At 40.8% G+C, this 22675-nt stretch overlaps 1 pseudogene; it reads right to left on the bottom strand.

Annotated features, from left to right (window-relative positions):
- Window positions 1-11817: 11817 nt before the first annotated feature.
- On the bottom strand, window positions 11818-12004 carry LOC116642741 (annotated as a pseudogene).
- Window positions 12005-22675: the final 10671 nt, after the last annotated feature.

The raw sequence follows: 22675 nt of genomic DNA, 5'->3' as shown, positions 1-22675 counted from the left end.
GTTTATTCACATCTTATACAGAATTGAGAAAACCTCTTTAAAAAGCTTTATTCTTTTGTCTAGTAACATATATCCTAAGTAAAAACCATGTACCGTTGATCCTTGAACATGGGTTTGAACTGTGGGAGCCCATATGTATGCAGGGTTTTGTTTTTTTTTTTTTTTTTTTATAATATATAGTGCTGTAAATTCTCTTGTGATTTTAACATTTTCTAGCTTACTTTATTGCGATAATACAGTGTGTAATACATAAAACATACAAAATATGTTTTAATCAACTGTTTATGGGTAAGGCTTCTGGTCAACAGGTGATTAGTGAAGTTGTGGAGTCAAGAATTATACACTGGTTTTTAGGGGCATCTGGGTGGCTCAGTCAGTTAAGCAGCCAACTGATTTTGGCCCAGGTCATGATCTCAGGGTTGTGGGATTGAGCCCCAAGTCGGGCTCTGCACTCAGCAGAGAGTCTGCTTGGGATTCTCTCTCCCTCTCCCTCTTCCCCTCCCCCTGCTTGCTCACTCTAAACTAAATCTTTAAAAAAAAAAAATTATACATCCATTTTCAACTGGTGGGTGGTTAGTACACTTAACCCCCAGGTTGCTCAAAGGGCTACTATGGTGGCTATTCATATGTAGCTTTACCACAATTCTCTTTTCAAGTATTATCCCTCATCGAGGTTGTAATTTATCACCTTGGAAGAAAAGAGATCCACACAAGTCTGTAATTCCTTTTGTTCGGCTGCCAAACCTCCGTACAGAAGCCCGTCCAGTCAGAACAAATTTTTGGAATTCATGTTTAGGGTTCCTGACTACCTTATAGAATCAGGCGCAGACCCCCAAGTACTGTGATAAGATTTGTCACTATCATATGCAGCTGAGTGAATCCATGATGTAAGTAAGTGATGGGCTATATTTTATGAATTTAAAATAGTAAGAATGTTTTAAGTACATGGTCAAGAATCCAGTCTGAAGCCACAAGACAAGCACAATGACCTTTATGTAGGTGAATGGGGAGAGCTATGAAAAAAGTTACCCTGGCTTAGTATATTAAAAATGTAGAATTCAATCTTTCGTTTCTAATAAGCTTTCATTCAAACTTGTTCAAATAAGTCATTTTTCTTTTTAATTCTTAGGAAAGTAACTTGCTTTCAAGAGTCATATTTTATCTTGTATCATCACCAGATGATAGAATCAACAGTGGTTTTGACTAGAAGTCTTGCTTGGACCTTATTGGGAAGTTCCCCCCCCCCCACCTCCTCCAGAGTAGACAGTTCTGACACCTAGCTAGAGGCGTACTGTCCCACTGTCTCTCTACACCACAAACCATGTTCATCCATCCAACCCTCTTAATTTGCTCCAAGTATAAAAATACCTAACTTCACGTTAAGGTGTTAAGTTTAGTATTTTTATTCTAATCTATCCAGTACTGGTATTCTATGTATTTTAGATGACGGGGGTCCTTTTTTTTTCTTGGTTCAGCACCGGGTCACTTGGGCCACTCCCCGGGATGCTTCTGTTGATGTAAAGGTTCTAAGAAGAGCAACATACAAAGCAGGTTTCAAACAAGAAATCGGGCTTGGGTCCCAGGAATCTGTATTTTTACACCCCCCCCCCAGGTGATTCTGATGCTGGTGAGTGACAATCAGGTGTTCAGAGACACTGCTATTAAGATGTCATATCCAAGTGTTGGCATCATGGCTTTATATGCAAACTTTGTACACTGCTTTTGCCACAATGAGCTTTCTTTTTCCCCCCCTTCTAAAAGGGATTTAGCGATTTGTCCTTTGGGAGATTCTCACGAAGCAATGTCCTAATTTGAAGTTTGTGTTGCTGAAGAACATCAAAGAAAATCTCCCTATGATTCAAAATGCATGACACAGAAACACAGGGGTACTCTGCTAGGTGATTTACCTATTTTCTAGTGTAATCTAAGGGCTAAATGCTTTCTTTGACATGGATCCTCTCAAGAATGATTTTGTGCCAGACTATGCACTAATTGATGAGGATACAGCAGTGAACACACCATACAAAATCCCTGTCATCACTGAATTTATCTAGTGGGAGACAGAATAGACCTATGTAGTACATGAAATGGGAAAAAGTCCCATAGACAAAATACATTGGGAGAAGGGAAAAGACAAATGGATAGGTTACAGAGTGGTCAGGACAGGGCTCTCAGAAAAGCTGCCCTAGGAACAGAAGTGAGGGACTTGATTGGATTTAGATTCTTGATTTATATCGAAAATATGGCCAACAGGATACACCGATAGCTAGATTGGAGGAGAGAGAGAGTTATTGAGGACTCCAGGGCTTTTGTTCTAAACAGAAACAATGAAGTTCCTATTTATTGAACTAGGTATTATAAGGGATGGAGTTATTACTTGCATTCTTTTGTAAAGATTAGGAAATACAGGTTCCCTTTGATTATAAGCTTGCCACAGGTAACACGGCTTGTATTATGGTGGAGGTGGCTTTGAACGGAGTCCGTCAGACTCTGGTAGCCTAATCATAAAAGCAGCTGTAGGACCCCAGTATCCTGGCTTTGAACATAGCCCAAAATCTAAGAATGAGGATAGATGGGAAGAAGAGAACTGGAGTCACTGTATGTGTGTGCAGCATCGTGAGGGTAGGGCCATTCCAATCTATTGGTACCACTCTGCGCACTCCCCAAACAGGGCAAAGGGACCTCCTGTTCCCTTGGCTTGACATTTCAAAGATTCCTGCTGCTCATTTTTATCTATATATAGGCAGGTCCAGCCCCGGGCAGGTGCAGGATGCAGAACAAATCTCAGTGCCTCCTCACTATACCACCCCCCTGTGGCATATGCTATGTGGGTGGAATTAGGTTAAAAAGAACATCAAGGACAACCTTGGAGGAAAAATGAAATCATCACCAAAAGGAAACATGTGGTAGAATAAAGAGGGAGTGCTAGATGATAAAGACAGTGCTGGAGTGCTGATTATATGTACAAGGAATCTGCAGCTGACCATCTGTCCATTGTTTTTTCAAAGTTTCTACATAGACAATTAAGTTGCAGGCTGGGGAGAAGAGGAGGAAAAAGAAAAAGCCTTTACTGATTATCTGTTATGAGCCAGACACTGAAGTAGATGCTTTGTATACACCCTCACATCAACATGGGGCATTGTCAGTAGGGGTTTTGTTTGTTTTTGTTTTGTTTTTTAACAGATGAGGTCACTGGGGTGGAGACTTGAGTTTGTTGTACAAGATCAGTCTGTAAGTTCCATGAGGGCAGGACTGTCCCTGCCAGGTTCACACTGCATTCCCCGGTCCCCAGTGCCTAACACAGCCTGGAATTCTGGGGGTGCTGACTCTTGAGTCAGTGGGTTTTGGGGGGGGGGGTTGTTTTGTTTTGTTTTTAAGTAGCCTCCCTACCCCGTGTGGAGCCATTGCAATGCAGGGCTTGAACTCAGGACCCTGAGGATCAAGACCTGAGCGGAGATCAAGAGTCAGACGTTTAACACCCTGAGCCACCCAGGTACCCCAGTGCTTCCCTTTTTTCCATTTCTAGCTCTGGATTTGGGATCACTTCTCCCCCCTCTCCCATCCCCACCTCCCTCCCTTCTGGCCACAAAAAGAGGAAGGTCTTAGGGCTTCCGTTTGCAAGCAGCTGTGGCTGTGGGCTTGGGGTGCAGAACCAGCTGGCAGGAACACCCTCCAGCCGTGATGGTCACCACCCCAAGGGCAGCTGAGGATGGAAAGCCTGGGAGAGGTGGGCAGGCATTCTGGATAACTAGAGTTCGCCCACTCTCAATTCGAACAGGAAAAGGGAGCCTGCCCTTTTAAGCAGATAATCGTGTCTGCTGCACAGAACATTTCTCAGAAGTTTGTCATCCCCCAGGGGTTCTGGTTCTGGAGTTCAGCTCTGGATAGCTGCCTCCACCCCCTAGGCTTCTCAGCAGCTGGTGGAGCTACTCCCTGTTCTCTGCCACCTGGTTCTCTGAGTCCCTAGTCTTTACATTTCTTAAATACACCCAAGCCCCCTAAAGGCCCGAGTTCATTTGGTCCAGTACCATTTATTCTTAGCAGAGGCATGGGTTAAGAGTACAAAATGGTAGCATATACAGGACACAAGTTAAGGAATTGTGCAAAAGTCTATTCCTAGATACCACAATTTTGTAAGTGAAACATTTTTCTGAATTTACATTCCAAATGAGATGGAATTTTTCCCCTACACTAAAAATAAAGACAGACCTGTGTCTGCCTATGTTAACATGAAATTGCCCTTTATCACGGATTGAAAATAAATTCAGGCAAAATCCAGCAGTTATAACCCGTTGCTACCTGGCTCAAACCAATTCCTACAGTTTTCAACTTTAGAACAGTAATTCAAAGCCCCCAAACTTAGAATCCTCTAAATATTCAAATTCAACAGAGTAATGGACTTCCCATTAGGCAACAGAGTTTCCCTTTTATCCAAGAAAGGATGTACAATCCAAAATACTTCAAAATTTTTAAGTAGGAGTTAAATTGAAACTTACAGCTGTGAATGATTCGTCCTTGGTATATGTGATGCCACTCCTATCTTCATACAATGTTTAGTATTAGCAGGAGACAAAATAATAGGGACCACTTTGGCTGCTGGTAGTTTTCATCCCACTTTGCCCCTGAAAAGCAATTCCCTCCCCCACCCCCCCCCCCCCCCAAGGACATTGCCTATGTCCCTTTTCCATACCCCTCCCCCCCCCCCTTCACAATTTCCCCTCTTTTTTTTTTTTTTTTTTTTTAGTTTTTAATAAGGGAGCCACTTTTTCAAATCCTAAATATGTACAAGAAAGTAGCAGGAGGCAAAGTGTTTAAGATTTCTCTCTGTAGGCTGTAGGGAAGGGCAAGATGCACTTGCAAGGGAGAGAATACCCAATGCCACTTCCTTCTTTTATTCCTTTGTCCTAAAGGAAAAGAGGCCTTGTTCTGTTGCACCCTTTACACCGTGAACAGAAATATAAAATAGTGTCAGCCATTGCCTACCGAGACTTGGTACTAACAATTCATTACCAATCACACTCAAAGCACTTGCACTTTACAACTGGCAAATCCATGTACATCTGCTTGCATATTTGTAGTGTACAATATTTGCAATATTTTTGCTCTTCAGTTTGTTTACTTGTATGTGTGTGAAGTGAAAAGACATTTACATAATTCAAGCCAGGTTAAGCCACTAGGTCTCCAACTAGACAAGTCTAGGCTTCTGGTTTTCAGTTGACATGGCCTTGGTTTTGGCTTGAAATATTTTCTTGGCACGTGTACACGCAGAAAGGAAGTCTGGGATTTCATGGAATCATTTCGGAATCTGTTTTTGGTTAATGGCTGATGAAAGATTGGTGAAGGAATCTTCCACCAAGTGACCGAGGAGAGAACTGTGGGCTCTCCGGGATGAGTGCCTTCCCCTCTGGCATCCCAAATGCCATAGGAGAGCTTTTCTTTAACCTTTCTTCCCATTGGGACCCTGAAGAACTTTTATACACACATTTTTCTATTTTCAGACATACTGAATAAGCAGCTCTAAGTGAGGCTTGGGCCCCTGGTTTTTTTTAAACCTTCCTTTCTGGATGATTTTGATATGGAGGAAGGCTTAGGAACTACTATTCTTTTTTAGGACAATGACCCCATGTTTGCCAGTGAGTCCCCAACTGTCACATCCCTTATTCTTAGAGCAGGCAATAGCTATCATTTTTTATTAATGCATAGGATTTCTTTAGCCAAGGCCAACTAGAAATTCCAGGCTGAGGGGGTGTGTGCGCGCGCACATGGGCAGGCATGCACCATGGTCCCTTGCTTCCTTATGCTGATTATTCGGGGTTATTATCTGAGCAAAGTAACATCCTGCCTCGGTTAGCCCTGCTTTACTTTGGCATCAATACACTACCAAGGTCTGGCATATTTCTAATCCAGCATCTCCAGAAGCACCTAGCCCTTCTTTCCCTAAGCATGGTGATCCTTGTTTCCCCATCCAAAAATGTTTCCGTTTAGCCCTACATATTATTGACACCCCTTACCTACTAAAGAACAGATGCTTCAGATTCCATGTTTCCTTCTATGCTATATAATAAGGCAAGCATTGTGCTATATTTTTATGCCCTTTACAATTATTCTTCTTGGAATACATTGTATTATTTGACCAGAATTGGGCTCTTTGTGATTGTAGGAAATCACGGGAATATGCCATGCTCAGAAGCCTTTTCAGGGAACCCCTTTTATCCACATTACTCTTTATGCTGCGTGTGTTCTTCCAACTCCCTTTAGAACTTCACAGGCACCAGCACAAATACCAGGAAGCGTGGCACAGCTAGAATACTGGACCCTGAAAGTTTCTCTCTTTGGCAATGTACCGCACTTGAACCACAAAAAAAAAAAAAAAAAAAAAAAAAAAGAAAAAGTCACACTGACACTCCCAATAAACATAACACCAACTTCCTGCATGGAAAGAGCAAAAAAAATAAAGTAACATGTTCAGGAGCACCTGCCTGAACCACGTGCTTTCTGGGAGAAAAATGTGAAAATTAGATATGGAAAAATCCTTGAGAGAAGTTTTCCCAACCATTAAATGTGAGACGGTAAAGCAGCAGTGGCAGGTCACATTGACCAAAAGAACAAAATAGTTGCATTGGTCACAAAGAAACTCTTCCCTATTAGAATTAGGGTCTGTAGCCACAGAACCACTGTGGGCCACCCTTCATTCAGAGCTCTGCAAACCCAGTCCACTGAGAGAGGGTTCCAAGGAGGTTACCTTTTGGCAGAACACAGGGACTGATGACATGAAAGAAACCCTAACTACTGTTCCTCAACAACCATGGATTGTTTCCCTATTAAACTGGGCAAGCCCATCTCTTACTTCTTGGAGAATTGAGAATAACACCAACCAACATGTTGCGTTCCTAGTCTGCTAAAGAGAACGTTCAACGTGTCTGTGTTGTGATAGGAAATGCTGTGGGCCTAATGTTAGGACCCAAAGTTTTCTGTCTTTAGCATTTCTATTCGCCTTGGAGGAAATGCAGTCATACAAGTTTTTGAGTAGTGGTGGTGGCAATGATGATATGTGCATGCACAAACACAGTTGGAGACGGGCAGTGCATGCTAGTTTATTTTACACTAACACCAAACTTGTGTGTTCACAGTACTGCTTCTTAAAGATTACAAAAAATTTAAGAAAAACAGACAATGGTCTCTTATTCCTGTCCTTGGGGTGGGAACAAAGATCAGAATCTGAATTCATCTAGGTCCAGACTTCTAGGCATTCATTCTATAACAATTAATGAAGTTAATACATCAATTTATTTAAGTGTATTGAAATAACCTTTATATCCTGCTTCAGTATTGCCTACCAAAAAAAAAAAATCAGTTCTATAGTCAATTTATGAAACATCTTCAAATTACTTTTCAGTATTCAAAGACATTACACTAGAAGATTAGTTGAGACTCCGAAGAAAGCATCCATAAAAGTGAGATGAAGATAGTATTTGACGAACAGAAAGTGTTTTCATGGGCTCTCTTTTTTCTTCCTTCCACCACCCCCCTACTGATCCCCTCAAATCAGAATATTGTCTAACACAACCTTTAGCTACCTCTCAAACTTTTTCTTCAAGCCTTGGTACAAATTATAAAGACTGAATATTTTCTTTGGGAAATTTTATCCTAATCATTATTTCAGATCAGGAATAGCCTGAGTGATGATGTTTAACCAAATAGCCCATAAAAATTGAGGAGACTAAAGATTAATACTTTTACCTTTAACATCTAGCTTATCTGATATACATTCTAGGACTATTTAAGTCTCTGGATTAAAAGTATATCAAGTTCAACTGGAATTGATGTTGGTAGCAATTTATTTTCCCTCTAGATAAAATGAGTATTTCAGCTTAAGAAACCAACATCTAGGGGCGCCTGGGTGGCTCAGTCGTTAAGCGTCTGCCTTCGGCTCAGGTCATGATCCCAGGGTCCCGGGATCGAGCCCCGCATCGGGCTCCCTGCTCCACGGGGAAGCCTGCTTCTGTCTCTCTCCCACTCCCCCTGCTTGTGTTCCCTCTCTCGCTGTGTCTCTGTCAAATAAATAAATAAAATCTTTAAAAAAAAAAAAGAAAGAAACCAACATCTAAAAAAAGGGGTTGGCACTCTTTGCAAAGATGTTCCCAAAGTTTTATACAGCTTAGGAATCATTTGTCTATGTATCATTTGGTGAAAAATGTTATTGCAATAAAATGCATTGTTTATTCAAACTGGGCATCACAGAAGACTGAAGATTCAGTGAACACCTTCTTCCAGTATTTGGTTGCAAGAAAACTAAAAGTGGGATCACAACAATCTTTCAGTGGGGAAAATGGTTTACAAATGATTGTGTGAGTTTTGGTCATTTTTAACATCCAGCATAATACTACCTTATATGGCAGAGAGGATATTAACTGATAAATGAGATGTATTTTAAGTTATTTGAAAATTCCAAAGAAAATTGATCCAATTTTCTAGTGCCTTAAGTTATACATAAAATTGCTGAAGAATAATAAAAAAAAAAGTATCACAGCTCTGCCTCAATTTCTGCAAAGAAAAAAACTGAACTTTCTATTCAGGATTTAAAACCATTTTCTTATGCATTATAGCTGGAAGGAGTCTCAGATTACTTTTCCAACCTCTTAATTTCACAGGTGTGAAAACTAGGGGCCAGATAACTTGTAGTCATCCTTGTTTTTAGCTTTTTAGAGATAGAAGACTTAAATGTCTAACCTAAGCTTTGTATTACAGATTTGTTTCACTCAGATGTCAACCACAAAGGTTAGAACCTCCAACTGGGAAGTCAACAGTCCTAGCCAACTACTTCTAGCTCCCATGGTTACACAGGAGAGGAGTTCAGCACACGTCACCGCCTGCCCTTTGCTCCCAGTTTGGAAAAGGAACTGCAATGCCACTTCTCTTACTTTCTCCACATCACAGGTGGCCATTGCCCGCAGAAGCGGGCAAAGAAAGTGAAACACACTTTCTGTTTTTCTGAAGACAGATAATTAGGGAATTCAGGAATCTAGTTTATTCCAACAAAATATTTGTCAAGAAAAAATTGCTAACTGCTATCTTTAAGAGGACATTTGTTTAGGGGCGCCTGGGTGGCTCAGTCGGTTAAGCGTCTGCCTTCGGCTCAGGTCATGGTCCCAGGGTCCTGGGATCGAGCCCCACATCGGGCTCCCTGCTCAGCGGGAAGCCTGCTTCCCCCTCTCCCACTCCCCCTGCTTGTGTTCCCTCTCTCGCTGTGTCTCTGTCAAATAAATAAATAAAATCTTTAAAAAAAAAAAAAAAAAAAAAAGAGGACATTTGTTTGGTATGTTAGCAATGCTTAACACAAGGTGAGGGAACATTGGCCTGGTAGTCATGAACTATTGGGACACATGAAGTTACCAGATGAGAGAGGGGACAGAGCCAGTTAATAATTCTGCTCCCCTCTTCTTCTTAAGGGAAGTGCCTCCAGACTTAAATGAACCAGAACAAATTCTGATATATCTGTAGTGAGACAAAATCTAGTTACTTTAAATAGAGTGAAATATCTTGCCAAGTATTGAACCATCTTGTAAGTTCAATCAAGAACTATTTGTGGTCATCTTCGTGCAATCAGGGGAGAAAGAAATTTGAATAAACTGAAGATGCAAAAATTCTTAGCTCAAGTTTCAAAAACATAACTTCTAGAAATTATAGACTATTCAATTTGACTCTAATCTCTGATAAAATTCTATAATGGATTCATCGAGTTGTTTTAAAGAACTGAGCAAGCTAACAATTCACTAAAAATATTAAAGGGATTTTGTTTTGAATTATGCATCAGGAAAAACTCTAGAGTAAACCAGGATTCTGCCATATGTCTGATACTTTCTCATGATATTCTCGTGAATGCCATGGAGAAACGTGGCTTGGATAGGAGTAATGTTAGATTATTTACTAGTTGAACACTTATTCAGAAGCTATTGGCAATCCAGAAAAGAAAAAAAACAACTTACACTCCATATTGTGATCTACAATGTCCTACATGGTCTGCCCCACCTACTTCTCTCCTGGTTCACTAAGCTTCAGTCATGCTAGTCACTTTCTATTCTTAGTCAAGCTCATTCCTTCCTGTTTGAATCTTCTATTCCCTTCTGCCTGGAATGTTCTTGCAGCTCTTTGAATAGCTGACTCCTTGTCAAACTGAAGGCATTAGTTTAAATGCCACCTATTCAGAAACTATCTCTAAATTAGATGGCCACCTACCCAACTCTGTCATGTTCTACCCTCTCCCTGTTTCCTACCACATGATTTTCCATCTCCCCCATGAAATTTCAGCTTCATAAAAGCTAAGACCTTGTTCATTTATTCACCAAGACTCCACAAGGCTTAGCACAATGCCTAACATGTACTACGCTTCCATGAACACTGAATAAACAAACTAATGAAATACAACCCTATATTGTGACACCATATCCTCTATCTGGGCTTTTAGAATATAGTATTTTTATCAATGTCTTATTTTGAGGTATAGAAGGCCTGGGTCTTTTGTTTGTTTTTCCTCATTACGTTATACCAGGTAAATACACTACATGGTGAAATAAGAATTTAAAAAGGCCCTGAGGGAGTAAGGCCAAACCCACAGAACAAAGGGACCTAACAAGGATACATGGAAAGTTTTGCACCTAGAATCAAAGGAATTTTGTGTGCCAGCATAGGAAAGGGCAACTTGGTTTGTCATCAGGATCTGTAAGAAATACCCTGAGTTTCAGTTCACCACAATTTTGTTATGCACCAAAAGTATGATGTATTAAAAAACAAAACAAAAAACACTGGAGCCTTGAAATCAAAAGAGCTTACTTGCAGACAAAATTATATACTTGCTCAATTCCAGTCATTAACATTTAAGAAAACTGGAAACACTATGTGGTTGAAAGAGAAAAGTGATTATGAGTGTAGAGGCCAAGGACAGGCTGCCTTAAGATGGGCCACTTTGGCATGAAGATTATTTTTGACTTAAAAGCAATCAAAATACACCAGATGCAAGAAAAGATCTTTACCTCCCCCACAGCTGCCTGAAAGAATTTAGATAGAGAACCTGCTCCAAGAAAAGAGCTTTCAGCATAGAGAACTACATTATGATGTGAATTACATATGGTAGACAGGGAGAAACCTAGCAAGGCCACTGTAATCAAAATCCTTTGTCCTGTCGTTTCTGAAAGGCCTAGCAAATATATACCAAAAATTTACTTTTTCATCTTCCTATAAATTGCATTCTTTCCCTTTCAAGTACCAAACCCTTATACCCCCATTCTCAGTTTTGTTGTTGTTGTTTTTTGTTTTTGTAAAAGATTTGAGAGAGCACGCACACACACCAGGGCAAGCATGGTGGTGGGGGGGGGGGGATGCAAAGGGAGAGAGAATTTCAAGCAGATTCCACACCTAGCACAGAGCCCTTTGCAGGGCTTGATCCCACCACCCTGAGATCATAACCTGAGCTGAAATCAAGAGTTAGACATTCAACTGACTGAGCCACCCAGGTACTCCAGTTTGCATTTTTTTTTTAATAGAAATTACCAACAAGGTCCTGACCTAATAATCAAAAATTAATAAAAATATCCAAATATAAAACCAAGAAACAAGCTAAATCACACACATTTTGACCAAATACTGGAATATTTCCCAAAGAAAAAGTAAACAACTACATTCCATGTTTCAGAAAAGATATTAAGGATTCATGCATTTACAAACCTATCTAGTATGAATTCAAGAGTTTGATCCATTTTTCAAAGAGACCAATCCTCTTAAAATGCTCCTTTTCACATCTGTTTAATGAATTAAACATCCTTATTTCTTAAGCAGTTGGTGTCTTACTATAGAAGGGTGTAGCAAATCCAGATCCAAAGTACACAGTCATAATTATTAACCGCCACTCATTTTCCACTGAAAATGGCAAATTCTTCCCTAGGACCTCCTCACAGCGGCTCCTATGGAACACCCAGTTTGTAAACCTCTGGATGCTCTGTCCCAACATAGAGCTATTCGAAGTTCTGTGAAAGGCGCAGAGACCCAAGACAGTAGAAAATCCTATTCTCCTTCAAGTGACATACCTCATTTTGTCTTTGGAATGTCCATGTCTGTGTGGAGTCTACATACGAAATTTTGATTTTCTACTGTTAATCTGTCTTACGCCAATATGATTTAGTCCAGCTAGAAGGATCTTGAAGGGCAGAAGAAATTCTTTCTCTCCTACAAGAGTCATGGAAAACTACCCTCATAAGTCAATCTAAAGCTTTTAACCTTGGGGCGCCTGGGTGGCTCAGTCGTTAAGCGTCTGCCTTCGGCTCAGGTCATGATCCCAGTGTCCTGGGATCGAGCCCCGCATCGGGCTCCCTGCTCCGCGGGAAGCCTGCTTCTCCCTCTCCCGCTCCCCCTGCTTGTATTCCCTCTCTCGCTGTGTCTCTCTCTGTCAAATAAATAAATAAAATCTTCAAAAAAAAAAAAAAAAATAAGTCAATCTAAAGCTTTTAACCAATAACCTCGATAAGAAATTATTTTTCTAACACTTTAGAGTCTCAAAATACGTTAGATTATTCAATAAAACAGTGAATTCCTTGTCAGACTTCTATTGCATAATTAGCAATTGGGATATACTGGAGGAATTTCCACAAAACAAGTTTATTTGGTTAATGACTAATGATCTACAGAATTACAGCTGAGCTTCTATACTTTCCAGTTTCACTACTATAGAGCATTTGCATCACATACCTTCATTTTTTCTATTTTACAAAACACTAAAGAAGTTGGTTAGAAAGCATATGCGTTTTGTCAAATAATTTTAGTATTTATGTTGGTGGACCATGGAGACAACAAGATCAGCCCACCCACCCAGGAACAGATTAAGTCTATAAACAATAAACAAGATCAGCCTTGTAGTGGTACCCCAGGAGGTTCTTTAAATCTGTATCTCAAGAAACTAGAGGGCGCCTGGGTGGCTCAGTTGGTTAAGTGACTGCCTTCGGCTCAGGTCATGATCCTGGAGTCCCGGGATCGAGTCCCGCGTCGGGCTACCTGCTCAGCAGGGAGTCTGCTTCTCCCTCTCCCGCTCCCCTGTCTTGTGCTCTCTCTCTCTCACTCTCTCTCTCAAATGAATAAATAAAATCTTTAAAAAAAAAAAAAAAAGAAAAGAAAAGAAACTAGAGAGACCTGAATACAATAGAAGGAAAGCAGATTTGGAAGAGGCTTATGATTTTTAAGGCAGGAATACAACTGTACCCCATTCGGAGGAAAAAAAAATGAATAAAAGGAGGACAGTCAGCCTCAAGAATAGGGCAGGAGGGTGAAGAGCCTAAAGTTGACTTTATCCAATCCCATAAAAGACCTACTTTTTGGTTCTCATAGTAATCTGTAATGATGGATGGTTCAACAGGTCTAGAATAGCTTTGTTGAAATATGCCTCAAGGCTGCCTTTTCACTCCACTCGCTAGGCACCTCTAGTTAGGTCCACTTTTCAGGGAAGCTGGTAAATGTATTCCTCTCCATCATGAGAAAAGCATATCCCCATTTTAATGTTCCTTATGTTTTATATACTTTAGTGTCATACAATTTTGATTAGCATGAGTCAGCCTTACCAAGTCTATGAAGTGCTGAATGTAATAGGGAGACAGATCATGGGCTATAGTAATAACACAACATAATGGCACCTTGGGTAGAGAGCCATGTAGCCCTCATCTGACCACACTGTTACTTTTTTAAGATTTTATTTATTTGACAGAGAGAGAGAGAGAGAGAGAGAGAGAGAGAGAGAGGGAACACAAGCAGGGGGAGTGGGAGAGGGAGCAGCGGACTTCCCGCGGAGCAGGGAGCCCGATGCGGAGCTCGATCCCAGGACCCCGGGATCACGACCTGAGCCAAAGGCAGATGCTTAACAACTGAGCCACCCAGGCGCCCCTGTTACTCCCTTTTGAAGTTACATCATTCTGTACTGACTATATGTTTTAGCTACTTAGCTAAGGCAGAATATAAAGAGGTTTGATTTCTGGATATGACTAACAACCACTGACTATAATTATGAAACCTACAGGTTAGAAGGTAATTCAGAGTGTTACAGAGCACAGGAGATGATGTGGAAAGAAAATGTTCCAAGATCAAAGAAAAGGATTTTTAACAACTGGATTGTTTTGAACCTTGAAAGCAGGTAAAGAAGCAGGATTCTTTCACAGGGATAGGACTGAGAATGAATAAGCTTAGTCTGAAGTTTGGCATTTGGAGAAAACCTATGCAATGATCTGTAGACCTGAAGTAAGCCTACCTTCACGAAAGATTCAATGGAAAGTACTTCAGATGAAAACTCCGAAATGACAGATTCAAGAGAAGGCTGCTGACTCAGGTTCATGCATTTAACTAGGGAAGAGGACAATGAAATGGTATCTGCCCATGCACATTTTTAGAAATATTAAAAACTCGTCTTTTCTTCCAAAAGCGTGGAAGGAGAAACTCTTCCAAGGGTGGCTTGAGTTAGAACTGTGAAATGCATCAACCGCACAATGGAACATTCAAAACTCAACGGACTCTTCCTCTCCTTAGCTGTGAAGGGGCCCTTGAATCATTCTATCCAAATACCATGTGACCCAGGGTATCAGCAGTCCACAAGAAAGTGAACAGGTCTCCTTGCATTTCTTTATGCTTAATCAGTGTTTGGGAAGGACATAGCAGACTTTATAAATGGTACATCAAATGTTCTTGACCAGTGCACAAAGAGAATAGCATGATGGACTGCTCTGTGATTCCTGTCACTGTACATTCGACTCACAGCTGTGAAAAACCCACACTCCGAGCTCCCAGCCAATAATTGCCCCCCAACCTACCTAAATCATTTGCTCATACTCTAAAATATATTATCTATGTTGGCTCCTTTCATTCCTTAGATATCCACTCCAAGATGAGCCATGACCTGAGTAGTTATGTGCATATACACAAATATTCTTGATCTCATTAAGGAAATGTTTCATTTCAATAAAAGTTTTTGAAATCTGGATAGGAAAAGAATGAGGCAAGGAGAAAGAGCAAAGTAATGCCATTTGGCTTTCTGGTTGGTATATTTGGTGGGTAAACTAAAGTTCTTACTTGGCTGGTAACTTCACAGCAAGCATCCAGCTACTTCCTCAGGCTTAATTAAATCTGCAGGTGACGGGGCGCCTGGGTGGCTCAGATGGTTAAGCGTCTGCCTTCGGCTCAGGTCATGATCCCAGGGTTCTGGGATCGAGTCCCGCATCGGGCTCCCTGCTAGGCGGGGAGCCTGCTTCTTCCTCTGCCTCTGCCTCTCTCTCTCTCTCTCTGACTTTCATGAATAAATAAATAAAATATTTAAAAAAAAAAAAAATCTGCAGGTGACCTTCAGAGAAAGGGATATGCGTTGGCCATCCAGAGATAAAGGCACAGAAGATTTGTGACCAGTATCAGGTATTCCGGCAAGTCGGTGCTAGAGGCAGAAATTCAAAACTGTTCTATCAAGTTCTTTCTCCCAGCCACTAGATTTTAGCCTTCAGATGATATAGCAGCTGACCAATGAGGATCAGGGATACTTTTCCTGCCCATGTATTTATATATGCCCCAGGTGACAATATAGATTTTTAAATATTTGACAAATAAGCACATTTTGTATGTTTCAAACACATTTAAGCATCTGGAAATACCTAGAAGCATAGCTTTGGATCATGAAGAACTATGAAGTATTACAGGATCTGAGCTTTCTGTTAGCAGTCCTAGAATATAACAGAAGAATCAAGGGTGACCCCAAAAGCATATTCAAATCAGGATGCGTGAACTTTTCTTACAACTTTTGAAAACAGCCATTTGTAGGGCATCTGGGACCTAATTATTTAGGTAAACAACGGTGACCATCCACTTAAAAAAAATATCCATTCACTCAGTGGCTATACTTCATCACCTACTAACACCTTTTTCTAGCAGTTTAGATATTGCCTGGCTATGACAGAGCTGGATCTGAGAATCAGTGAAATAGTAAGAGTCTGTTTTCAATCCCACAAAGGAAACCACGGCAAAGTTTAAAACATGTAATACAACCTACCGTGTGAAAAAAAGACTAATACCCAGACAGAAGTAATGAGAAAGGGAAGCTAGGAATCTAATTTACAAAAAACCCCATTCACCTCTTTCTGAAAAGGCACCCACTGAGCCGTCATGGGCGTAGCTCTCCCGCCTACCAAAAAAAGGACTGGGCAACCTTCCTGTATCTGAAGGATCCTAACTGAAGCATAGTTTGGTAATGGCTTCAAAGACCGTGAATGGTGGTCACATGGCTGTAGGTTCCCAACCAGGCTGCAGATTTTGGGATTCATGGACTTCATACCAAAGGTTTAGAATTCTGCTCAGTGATGGAGTGCACAGCTTGGTATGGTTCTGTGTTGTCATTACCCACCAAAATAGCTAAACTCGTGTTAGATTCTGCCATCTTCAATTTAAGGAAATCTAGCATGTATCAGATGTTTAAAGCATGGAAATCATTGATTTAAGAGAACTTGATTTTGAGGTTTAAAAGACATCTTGAGGGGAAGCTCAGATACCTGCGGAAACACGTTTGTTCTCTTTGAATCATTTTGACAAATGAGAGGTTTATGGCAATTTGGTAAACCTAACACACATGGCTGGAGTTAAAATACATTCCTCCCTTAATTCAGAGTAGGCTACAAACCCTAAAATTCTTATTTTAGGCATTCTATAATTGGGTGTTTTTATATGGTATGGGAACCGAGGAGGCTCAAGAATTTTTCCTTAGCATAAAGACTCATTTTGCCCTGAATGCAGAAATGTTCTTTTCCTCATTTTCCTTAGGTAGATTTGCAATGGTGTTTTAACATCTGAAACTGCCCTCCATGAATTTGAATTTCTGCATCATTAAATGGGCAATAAGCTAGTGCTGGTGAATGAAAATATGAGCTGGAAGATAACACCACCATATGGAATGATGATCGCATAATGAACCAGGAAACCCAAAAACCGAATGAGTCAGGCTGCTTAGAAACACAAAACAAGGTCATAGCACTCTTTTGAAATTACTATACTCACAAATGATAAAGAATATTACCTTTCAAACTTGATATTATCACCTCAGTAAGTCTTATAATGTCCCCAAATTGTTCCTAAGGATGTAGGCAGTTCTCAAGCTTCAGAGAAAACTACAGAATATTTTAACCCTTTTCAATAAAACATTAGGCTATATTTTTACTATTACTTTTCCACCCACAGTGGAAAGATACACTTTAAAAAACTGTATAATTGACATACAATATCCTATTAGTTTTAGGTGACAATATTTTTAAATATTTGTGGGTTTTTTTTGAGAGCTCATGCATGTGTACATGGATGGGGGAGGGACAGAGGGAGAAGAGAGAATCTTAAGCAGGCTCCACACCCAGCGTGGAGCCCAACAGGGGACTTGATCTCACAACCCTGAGATCATGACCTGAGCCTAAATCAAGAGTCAGCAGCTTAACCAACTGAGCCACCCACGCGCCCCTATGTGACAGTATTTTTAAGTTAAAAGCTCAATGTTGTGAAAGTCATGGCTGGGGTTTATATAACCAGAGATTGTTATTTATTCTAATAGAATGAGGATATTGAAAGTAAAAATGTTGTCTCCTACTTCATCTTTACTCAAGAGATTTTGATACTTTATGGCTTGATGAACTGCTCTAGGATTATGGCTTGAATTACAAGAAGTGGTCGGATACACTTCAATACATATATATGTAATATATTGTAGTAATAACCAACATGTTAAACTAGCAGTAATGATTTAGATTGTCCAGTTTCTAAACAACTCCCAGGGAACAATGGGTTTTAAAGAGCCTTTGAAGACATGTTCATCATTCTGGTCAACAGAAGGTCTTGAATAAAACCCTTAGAGTATATAGACAGTCCAGCATAGTTAGAAGCAGTAAGCTATGTGGCGCATGGGATTTCTACATAAAATATCTAAATTAATCCTCATTAAAAGCTTGTGACTTAGGTTTTGTTATTTACATTTTACACAAGTTTAAAGGATTTGCCATAGATCACATAGCTAGTATAGGAACAAAGCCAGCCTGGAAGAATAGTAAGACTCAAGTAGCATTTACTGTGTACCAAGCATTGCTCTGAGAACTTGACGGATTCATTTAATCTTCAGGAGGGTAGACAGAGGCCCAAAGTCACGGGATTAGTTGCTGGCAGTATGGCTTCAGAGTCTGTGCTCCAACCACCCCCCTGTCCTATTAGCTCCAGGAGTTTCTGGATGAATAAAACACTGAGGCCCAGTATTTTGGGATTCTGGTCTAGTGTTGGATAGTATAAATAGCCAAATTCAAATAGAGCAGCAATAGTTAAACTTTGAATTTCCAAATGTTCTGCAAGTAAAAATAAAATCTTAAGATGCTAAAATTCTTATTTCTAGGTCATTCTCTTGACTTTATCTTTAAAAACATAGCTGTCTTGCTTCAAGTCACCTAAAGATATTGCCATTTCTGAAATTCCTTTATCTCCAAGAAACTCCTAAAGATTGTAATGCATTAGGATATTCCATTACCATATAGAAGTTTGGTCAAAATCAACGAGAGGAGAAAATGGTCAGAAGATGGGCTTGATGTAAAATACTCTACAACTGCTTCTGATGATTCTGCTGTAAGGACAGGAATACACATGTAATAAGAACTAGATAATTAGCTATTTTAAGTTGTTCCAAAAAAAAAAAAAAAATGCTTTAAAGATTTCATGCACTTTTCTTGCATATTCACACCTTAGATTTTCTGTCGAAGTTATCAGATGGGCTTTTAATGCACTTGAGCATATTCTTTACCAATAACTCTAGAAAAGACTAATGGCTAATTCTTACAAAATGGGAACTGGTACTTAGGCACTGCAGGTGTAAAATGTACAGTTGTATTTATTGAGATGAACAGGTGAGACAGGTGTGTTAGGCATGATCCTTGTCTAGGGAGTTGGAATTTCAAATTCAACATGGCACTAAGTCACATGGGAGAGTTTACAAGATGTGTTTCTAGGGGAAAGCTGAATTTAAAAAGGCAATAACCAATTAACTTCGTTATAGAGAGAATGTCCGTAACAATTTATAAAAATGGTTTTTAAAATAGCATTGTGTCATTGAAGAAAATGATTTTAAGAAAATCTCTATGATAATCATGGAGCTATGTGATTGAAAGGCCCCATGTGAGTCTTCTCCACTCTTCTCATTCACAGAAAGTTTAGAAAATGCTATGTCCCTTGAGTATTTTTTTTTTTTTTTTTTTTAAAGATTTATTTGACACAGAGAGAGAGACAGCTAGAGAGGGAACACAAGCAGGGGGAGTGGGAGAGGGAGAAGCAGGCTCCTGGCTGAGCAGGGAGCCCGATGCGGGGCTCCATCCCAGGACCCTGGGATCATGACCTGAGCCGAAGGCAGACGCCTAACGACTGAGCCACCCAGGCGCCCCGAGTAGGTTTTAAAAGTAATGGAATAGCAGCCATAGCTTATTGCCATTTTGAGCCTGACAGATCAAGAGTCACAAAGCATGTGCTCAAAAAGTGGTTCATCTTGGGGTACCTGGGTGGCTCAGTCATTCAGCGTCTGCCTTCGGCTCACGTCATGATCCCAGGGTCCTGGGATCGAGCCCCACTTCAGGCTCCCTGCTCGGCCGGAAGCCTGCTTCTCCCTCTCCCACTCCCCCTGCCTGTGTTCCCTCTCTCACGGTCTCTGTCAAATGAAATCTTTAATTAAAAAAGGGGGTTCTTCTGCAAATCAGAAAAGATTAGACAAAGTGTAGACATCTAAACAATGAGATCTGAAAACTACAAAGTTTAACCTAACTTTACACTGCCACGCAGGGGACTATTCAGAGGGCATAGACTTTTCAATTCAACCATTTTATCAATTATAAGGTTTGTACTAGAATATGAACATTATAATTCTTACTGGGGCTCTTACAGAAAAGCATTTTTCAAATTACTTTAAAATGCTTTAGAGAGTGAGCCAGCCAAATTTGACACAGTAAAAAAAAAAAAAAAAAAAATTGGGAGGGTAAGGATACTTCTACCATGTGATTGTCTAAATGTCCAATATGAACCCCAATACACCAATAGGCATTACGTGTGAATCACATCCCCCTAAAAACATGTTTAAGTTCCAGCCCCCTCCCCCTGCATCTCAGAACGTGACCCTATTTGAAAATAGGGTCATTGCTGATGTAAATGGTTAAGATGCAGTCATACTGGAATAGAGTGGGTCCCTAATCCAGTCTGAGTGGTGTCCCCATGAGCTGGACGTATACAGACAGACATAAGGAAAACGCCATGTGACAAGACAGACTGGAGTTCTGTAGCTGCCTGTCAAGGAATGCCAAAGATTGGCAGCAAACCATCAGGAGCCAGGAAGAGGGATGAAAGGATTCCCTGCCAATACCTTGATTTTGGACTTGTAGCTTCCAGAACTGTGAAACGGTTTGTTTTTAAGCCACCCAACTTGTGGTATTTTACTATGGGAGCCCTAGAAAAAGAATACAAGCACCATATAAGTTGTATACCTCTCCCTTCCTAGATTCCTTTGTTTTATGCAGAGGGCATGGTGGAAAGAGTTTGATCAACCCGAGTTTGAATCCTAATGCACTATTTCCTAGCTGTCTTTAGGCAATTCACTTAACCTGAGCTGCAGGTTACTCCTGTTAAAAATGAGAATCCTCTTCCCAGAAGTTCCTAAGATTAAATGTTATGATCTGAAGTGCCTGGCACATAGTAGGCACTGGTTAAGTGTCAACTCCAGTCTCTCCCTCCTCCATATAAAGTTGTAATAAAGATTAAATGAGAACTTGCCCTGAGTCTCTGAACAAGGGAAGCATTAAACTGGAGTGAGCAAAAATCACATCTTACAGAGATGGTGGATTAGGACCACCCTGGGCTCACCTCTTGCTACGTGTCCACCTAGAGAATGCATAAATAACCTAGAAAGCAACCCAAAAACTGACAGACAAGAGGCCACAGCGAAGCAGATCCACCCCCTCAGATCGCTCTTGGCAAGATCCCATCAAAGTGGTGCCACAAGCCTGGCAGTGTGCACTTAGCCCAGACAAGGGTCAGCATCACTCCAAAGTGAGCCCTGCTCTAGGGAGAGAGGATAACCACACACCAGTCTGACTGTGACCCCAGCAGTGGGCTGGGGGACAGGCAGCTGGTCTGACTGCAGGCCCCACCCACCAACAAAAGCTTCTCAGGGGACAACACAGAAAGTGCCTGCAGTTTGGTGCTACTTCATCTCTGGCAAACACCTGCTCTGACTCAACTCAAGCCCAAGGCAGTCCTGGACCAGCCCACTAACACCACAGGCACCAGACTGGCCACAACAGGCAGAGAGCCATTGCAGGCTGGCCTGAAGGCAAACAGCTCCACCACAACCTTATAGCAACACACATAGGAGATACCCCTGAAGCACAATTTTCTGGTGAAAAGGAGACCTTGCACTGTGGGGTACTACAGGACCTCTTCTTCATAAAGCCACTACTTTCAAGTGCAGGAGATGTAGCGGACTTTCCTGACACATAGAAACAGACACAATAGACCAAATGAGGAGACAGGAATATGTCCCAAATTAGAGAGCAGAACAAAATCAGAGCAAGAGACCTAAGCAAAATGAAGATAAGTAATATGTCTGATAGTGAATTTGAAGTAATGCTCATAAAGATACTCACTAGAATTGAGAAAGGAGTGCAGGACCTCCATCAGACCCTCCACCAAGAGATAGGAGATGTAAAAAAGAACCAATTAGAGATCTTGGGCTCACTAAATGGAAATAAAAATTGACCACCTGGAATAAATAGCAAACAAGAGGAAGTAGAACAGATCAGCCACCTGGAAGAGAGTAATGGAAAGTAATCAAGCTGAGAGGATGAGAGGGGGAAAAAGATATGCAAAATGAGAATAGACCCAGGGAACTCAGTGACACAGTCAAGCATAAGTCACATGATAGGGATCCCAGAAGGAGAAGAGCAAGAAAAGGGGACAGAAGATTTGTCTGAAGAAATAATAGCTGAGAACTTCCTGAATCTGAGGAAGGAAAGAAATCCAGATCCAGGAGGCAGAGAGCCCCCAACAAAACCAACCCAAAGAGGTCTGCACCAAGACAAAGTAAATAAGATGGCCAAAAGTAGTGATAAAGAGAATCTTAAAAGCAGCAAGAGAAAGGAAAGCAGTTACATACAAGGGAAACACCATACAGCTATCAGTGAGTTTTTCAGCAGAAACTTTGCAGGCCAGAAGAGAGCTACATGATAAATTCCAAGTGCTAAAAGGAAAAAAAATCTACAGCCAAGAATACTCTATCCAGCAAGGCTTTCATTTAGAATAGGAGAGAGAAAGCTTCTCCAGAAAAAAAAAGAAGTAAAACCAGCCACATCCCTGTCACAATGCCATCGACCTGTGGGTTCCAAATTCACAGTCCAGCTGCCCTCCTGCCCAAGTGAGCACGCACGGCCTGCCACCTGCTTAATGCCAAGTCAACACGCCTTCACCTCAGATTGATAAGGGCTCAAACTGACATTCTTCTCCTCAAATTCCAGCTCCTGTGCCCAAATTTGTGCACAAAAGTGGGCATAATTATAAGAGGCAACCCAAACAGCAACACTAATTCTGTGGAATATATAATGGATAAAAGGAGTGTGCT

This window comes from Phoca vitulina, unplaced genomic scaffold (assembly GCF_004348235.1).
Source record: "Phoca vitulina isolate PV1807 unplaced genomic scaffold, GSC_HSeal_1.0 scaffold24, whole genome shotgun sequence".
NCBI lineage: Eukaryota > Metazoa > Chordata > Mammalia > Carnivora > Phocidae > Phoca > Phoca vitulina.
This window is presented reverse-complemented; position numbering and strand designations above follow the sequence as displayed.